General features: G+C 42.7%; 1 protein-coding gene across 1 annotated transcript in view; it reads left to right on the forward strand.

Moving 5' to 3' along the window:
- SPATA5 (spermatogenesis associated 5) overlaps positions 1-6,126 on the forward strand; it is a 203,242-nt gene that overhangs the window by 152,997 nt on the left and 44,119 nt on the right. The window lies entirely within an intron of this gene.

Here is a 6,126-nt window from a genome sequence, read left to right on the forward strand (position 1 = left end):
TATCCCCTTGGCGGGGAGAAAGCCTCATTGGTAATAACCTGCCAGCCTCAGGGAGATATCTAAGATACCTTAGCTGGTCTCAAATGGTATTGGCAACTGGATTGTACCCAGTATGTGTTAGTTACAAAGTGGCAGGAGAGCTGTGCCTCCCAAAGAGAGGGATTTTAACCAGGATTTGTTGATTTCACTCCCTGTCTTTTTTGAATATAAGCCTCAAGACAGATTTTAAAAAGGCGAGATATCCTTGGTTTCCGATTTCAAGTACAAATGAGTGATATTTCTTATATCGTGACTTTATTCTCTCTATGCATTGAATGATTTTTCATTTAGCTTACAGTTAACTGTGACCGGTATCTACTTCATTGCTTCAAATGGTCTTCCAGAGCCACGGTAGTAAAATCAGATCTTTCAAATAATGAAAACCAGAAACTATTTTTTTCCTGCCGCAGTGTTGGCTGTAACGACGGAAAGTCATTGATTTCCTTTTGAAACCGTTTCTGAATTGTTTCATTGATGTTGCCTACTTCTCTGCCCATCTCTTCTTTCTTTAGAAGCAGCTTGTTTCACATACCTGTTTTGCTCCATGAACATTTCTTTTACACTGTTTATCTGTAGTTTGTTAGACAGGTCTGTAAAGTTTGGTCACGAGCCAGGTAAAGTCATCAAGATTTTTGTAGTAGGGTAGTCACTGAAGTAACCAGGTGTAAACAATATAGAAACTGATATGGCAAAAGGTTATATAAAATGGATCATGCAGCTTTACAAATACATCTTCTTGTGTGCAGTGCGTTTTTACTGCTGTTTGTCACACACTGAAGTATTCAGTCTCGAGAAGTGTTTAGAGCATGTCCTATTAATGAATCCTGTGAAAACAGAACATAGGAGATGAAAAGCTGTTACAAGGCAGGTCCTGATGGAGCTGACCTGCTATGGATTTTTGTCATTTGAGGCTAAGTTGCCTCTCTGAAAAGAATCTTATCCCATGCTGGTAATTTAATCACTCAGAGCAATGGTAATATAAAGGCATAGCTTACGTATGGAAAAATATTGTATTATGTGGTAGATCATTGTTACAGTGTTCGAAAGCTTCTGAGGAGAATTGTAATATTTTGGCAGGAGTTCAAAATTCTCTTTCCTACAAGGAACAGGTTTGGTGGTTTTTTTTTCTCTAACATGTCATTTTGAGGTTACATGGTAACATCTGTCAGAGCTATGCTAACCTCTGTCATCCAGCTGTTATAATTGTGGTATTTTCCTTCCTTTTCCTTCTCTTTCCTCTCCTTTCTGCTTTCCCTTTCTCCTCCCTCAGAAACAAAACAAAACAAAAACCAACAAAAACCACCTCCTTTTATACTGAAACTTCAGGTGGAATGAAGTGGTTATAAAAGCATCTGTCAACACAGGAATAGTTTGCCAAGCCAAGTATTTGGGTTGGAAGTCATGCCTTCCCAACTGCTTGAAAACAGGAAGTATCTCTGTTAAGTGATGGATAGCTCTACTTTGCTGAGAGGAAGAAAAGGCTTTTTTTTTCTTTTTTTTTTCTTTTTTTTTTTTTTTTGCCTCTGGGCTAATGAATGAGTTCTGCAGTAGTTCCGTGTATGTAAAGAAAGACTCCTATAGAAATGTATATATTGGTGCACACGTCTCTCTGTGTGTATATATATGTGTGTGTGTGTATGAATATACAAACTAAAAAAAAAAAAAAACCCAAAACCAACAATCTACTTTGTACATGATCGGTCCCTGTCAGAAGCCAGCCCAGGCACATCTTATCCCAGTGATTCCTGTAAAGCTCTCAAAATCTGTCAGAAACAGCCTGCAGGACTGCAACGGCTCCTGGGTGATTAATTGCCAAAAGAGTCTGGTTCCAGGTTCCATTACATGTAATTGTTATCTTTTCTAAAGGGGTTCTTTTATTAAACCCCCACCCCAAAAAAAGGAGGGAAAAGAAAAAAAGAACTGACATTCCTGAGGTTTTGCACCTCTTAGACAGGAGCACGGAGGACTCTCTTATGTAAACATACACCGAAGAGGGTGTGTTACATTGTTTATTAGCTGATGATAGATTTTTTTTTTCTTCAGTTAACTTTACTAAAAATCATTTTATTAGAAATGGGGGAGGAAGAGCTGCATAGCATTTAGAGGAGAAGAGGGGGAGTTCCAGTGCCTTCTCCACATCAAAACCTCTCTGTGAGACCCAGCAAGTGGCAAAGGACTAGATCGCTCCTGCTCCTTACTAAAATTGCAGGAAAACAGCCAAAAATTGGGACATCCTCTGTCCATACACCACTGTGGTAAGACTGCTCAGGTTGGACATGGGGAGAGAACAAGATCTTGTGTCTGAAATCCCCCTTGCAAAGGAAGCCAGCACCGCAGCCCTGAGCCGAGACTCTGCCACTCAGCATGGGTGCAAGGAGGGAACGGTGCAGCTGCAGCCTGAACGAGCAGAGCAAGAAAGGTCGGGCACTGTTTTTTTACAGAGGTTGTGGCTTGAAAACGCGTGTTTGAGTGTCCTGAAAGTATGGGCAGATTGTGGAGAATCTGCTAAATCGCTTCAGTTTTTTCTGAGACCATATTCACAAAGCAGAGGGGAGGAGAGCCTGATTCCCTGTTGGTGCCTCCATGTCTTTGAATACACGTAAGAGGCTTGATTTGGAGCTGAATTTCTGTGGTGCCAAACCAGAGTATCTGGAATCGTATCAGTAGGGTTGCTTGGATTAGCACTGCTTTTACTGCATTGAAAATGTGCTGTGTTACTGACAGGTTTAGACTTTTATAGATGGAGGCCTGGGCAAAGCTTGGCTCCCAATGAGCACTGTAGTAATTTGTGCCAACTGGCCAATTTAACTGTTTGAAATATCAAGAAAAAAAAGCATGGAGATATTGGTTCTGCAGCTGCAGAGTATCTGCCTGCAGATGTTTCTGCCAAGAGAAGTGATTGAAACTCGGTTTCTTGAGATATTTTAATCCTATCTGAACAAAACCACATAAAAACGTGCTCTGGTATTGTCTGCATGGGCCAAGGAGCACATTGTTCCTCACAGTTGTGTTTACACGGTCTCATTGCTGCAATGAAACAAGTCTCCTCAAGTCTTCTTTCTCCACAATTCCCCTTGAATTAGCTATATTAATCAAGCTCTGTCAGTGGCAGGACTGTGATGTACAGCGGTTGGGACACTGATGTTACCCTGATTAAAAAGATGAGAATATTTTGGTGCATCCAGCTTTGTGCAGGTTTGGAAATGCAAGCCTGGCTTTTTGCAGAGTTCTTCTCCTTTGCATCCACAAGCAGTTTCTGTAGATGGTGGAGAGGCGGTAACCCTACCACCCATCCCTCTTCCCTGCTGCCCCTTCTCCACGCGTGACCACGGCTGCTGTCTGGCACAGGAGTGCGGCCCGTGGTGCAGGAGGGACCATGGAAGGTGAGCTTAGGAGGAGGCAGGAGGGCACAGCAGCCTCTTCCCTGAGCTGTATAGGCAAGATAAGGCAGCTAAATAATCGCTGGCGCTACACGCTTAGTGCCATATCCCCAAAGGCAGAGGCACAGCTACCTCCAGCCCAGAGCAGCCTGAAACCCCATGGTTTGGCAGCGAGGCGAGGGCTGTGGTGCAGATGCCAGACTGCAGGCAGCGCCGCTGGATGCTGGGGCATATAAGCTGGCCGTGTGGCGGGCACTGCGTGGTGGTAGCGTGGTGGTGGTGGTGCCACAGTGGGACTTCATCCATGCCTGACAGCAGACGTCAGGGAAGGAAAAGAAAATCAAAGGCAGCTCTGAATGCTTTGGCCGTGTGGAGGCTCGATATGCTTTCACATGAACTCTGGAAATTTTTGCTTTCTTGATGCACTTTTAGTGCTGCCTATTTATAACTTAGTTATTTAAGTAACGCTCATGATCTGTTTAAAATCACCACCGTTAGTGGAAATGACTGGTTTGCTGTGAAACATGCAAAAGCAGGGTATGTCATTCAAGCAAGTGACACCAATGGTTTCTATTGATTCAAAGCAGTTCTTTCCCCAGGTTTCATTTTGTAAGGAAAGATTAATTTGTTGTTTTTCTGCGCACTGGAACTGTAGGGTAAACTGTGTTTTGCTGTAATAACTAAGAGACTGATCTGTAGTGATAGCTGAAGGTGTTAGTTCCTGTTGGTAGCCAGCAAAGAGAGCAATTCCGGAAGATACATTGAATTACATGAAAAAGTTTTCCTCTGTTGATGAGACGAACTGGAAATAGGTAAAAATCAGTGGTTGAAGGAAAAGGATTAACTAATGGTAGTAGACCTGGAGGATAAGCAAAGTGAGTAGATGAATCCTACGCAAGCAGGGGCATTTGACTGCTTAGCAGTGAAGGACAGATTGCATTCTTATTTTTCAGATGGTTAACTCCATATCGCTTCATCTTGGTTTGGACTCAGATGATATAAACTGTTTCCCTGTTCAAGTTGGTTTCCTGTTTGTCGGTGTATCAAACCACGTGTTTGTTCTCCGACTTTAATTAGTACTTCTGGTTAATGCCTGAGTAAAACGTTCCCGCTGTGCTCACTGCCACTTGATAGTGCGCATTCTTCCTGAACACCTGCTGTCAAACCTATCATGTCTTTTCTTGTCAACTTGCACAATGCTCCAGGTCTTGAGCAAGACTGACATGACGGAGAGTTGTACAGCTTGATTTTTAGAAATCTATGTGGAAGGTGAAGTCTTTGCCTAGGGACTGCTAATAGGAGACTGCAACATTTTGTAGGAGCTACTTTCCAATAATATCTAATATTCTGTTTGCAAACGCAGTTTTTGAAGTAGTGGATATACTGTAGGTTAAAGAAGCAAACTGCTCCACCCTGAGAGGAGTCGTAGATGTTGTGTAACGACAACACAGAATAATCTGCACAAATCTTGGGAGAAGTACAAGGGTGGTGACCAGCAAACAAGTCATCAAAGAGGGGAACTGGTTAGAGGTGTTGGCATGTGCTGATGGTGGTGACAGACGTTGGCACAGAAGGAAGAAGGTGGGGAGGAGGAAGAGTGTGGGGAAAGGGGCTCTTGGCAAGAAAAAAGCAGTATTGCTTGGCTCAGGAGCCTGTAATTACAGGACTCCAGCCTTGTGACACAGCAAATAACCATGTCACCTGAAACAGAGGAATTCGAGGTTGTCTCCTGAAGCAGCTCATGCCAGATGGAGGGGGAATAAAAACCTTGTGGAACAATACAATTTAGCTCTCTACTGGACTGTGGTTTTTAAGTCCTTAATAGTGATACTCTAATGTGTCTTTTCCCCTCAGAACCTTCTCATTTTGGTAATTGCCTCATGGTTGCAAAAAGCCTCCAGTAGCCTGTCTAGCAAACAGGACGGATGAGCTTCCCGTACTTGAAACTTTCAAAGATCCTCAAACGCCAAGCGCTTCCTGGTCTGTTGCGTTGGGAGCACGACCTGCTCTGGCACAGCGTGAGAACAAAAATACCAGGCACTGAGGTGAGCCTCGAAAGCGTAGGAGAAGCACCTTTATGGGAGCTGACTTCACTCCTGCAAGAGAGAAGTGTGATGGCACGAGAAGGCCCTTTCATCGTTGTTAACAAATTCACTTCCTCAGCCTATCTTTTACCTTAATACTTTCCACGCTTGCAACACATCTGTCCTGACGTGGGCAAAAACACTGAAAGGATCTCACAAACGGTTATTGCTTGCACAGGCTACAGGAAGAGTATGACTGACTTTAAAATGCGTTACATTTGTTCAAATACTGTCATGATGAAAGTAAAAAAAATTGCATTACCAAATTAGATTACAAGATATAGAGTACCTCTCATATTCGGGAGTCCGTGTAAGTAGGGACCACAACTAGGGTTCATAAATAGCAATTGTTAACTTAAGTTGGAAGGATTTAGTTACAAAGGAAACAGATTGTTCTGTTATTTCCAGTCCTCTCATTTTCATCTGTGGTCTAATCCCAATGGACTCCAAAGGCAGGATTAAACTTTTAGTTGCATTTTTTAGGTTCTGCATTAAAATAAATGTATTTACTTGAAAGGAAATGTCTTGAATTTAGTATAAAAATCTGTTCCTACTTGTGGAGATTGATTGCAGCAGGGAACATGCAGTAACATTGATTCTCCAGATGAACTTTGTTACCTGCT

This window comes from Pygoscelis adeliae, unplaced genomic scaffold (genome assembly GCF_000699105.1).
Source record: "Pygoscelis adeliae isolate BGI_AS28 unplaced genomic scaffold, ASM69910v1 Scaffold31, whole genome shotgun sequence".
NCBI lineage: Eukaryota > Metazoa > Chordata > Aves > Sphenisciformes > Spheniscidae > Pygoscelis > Pygoscelis adeliae.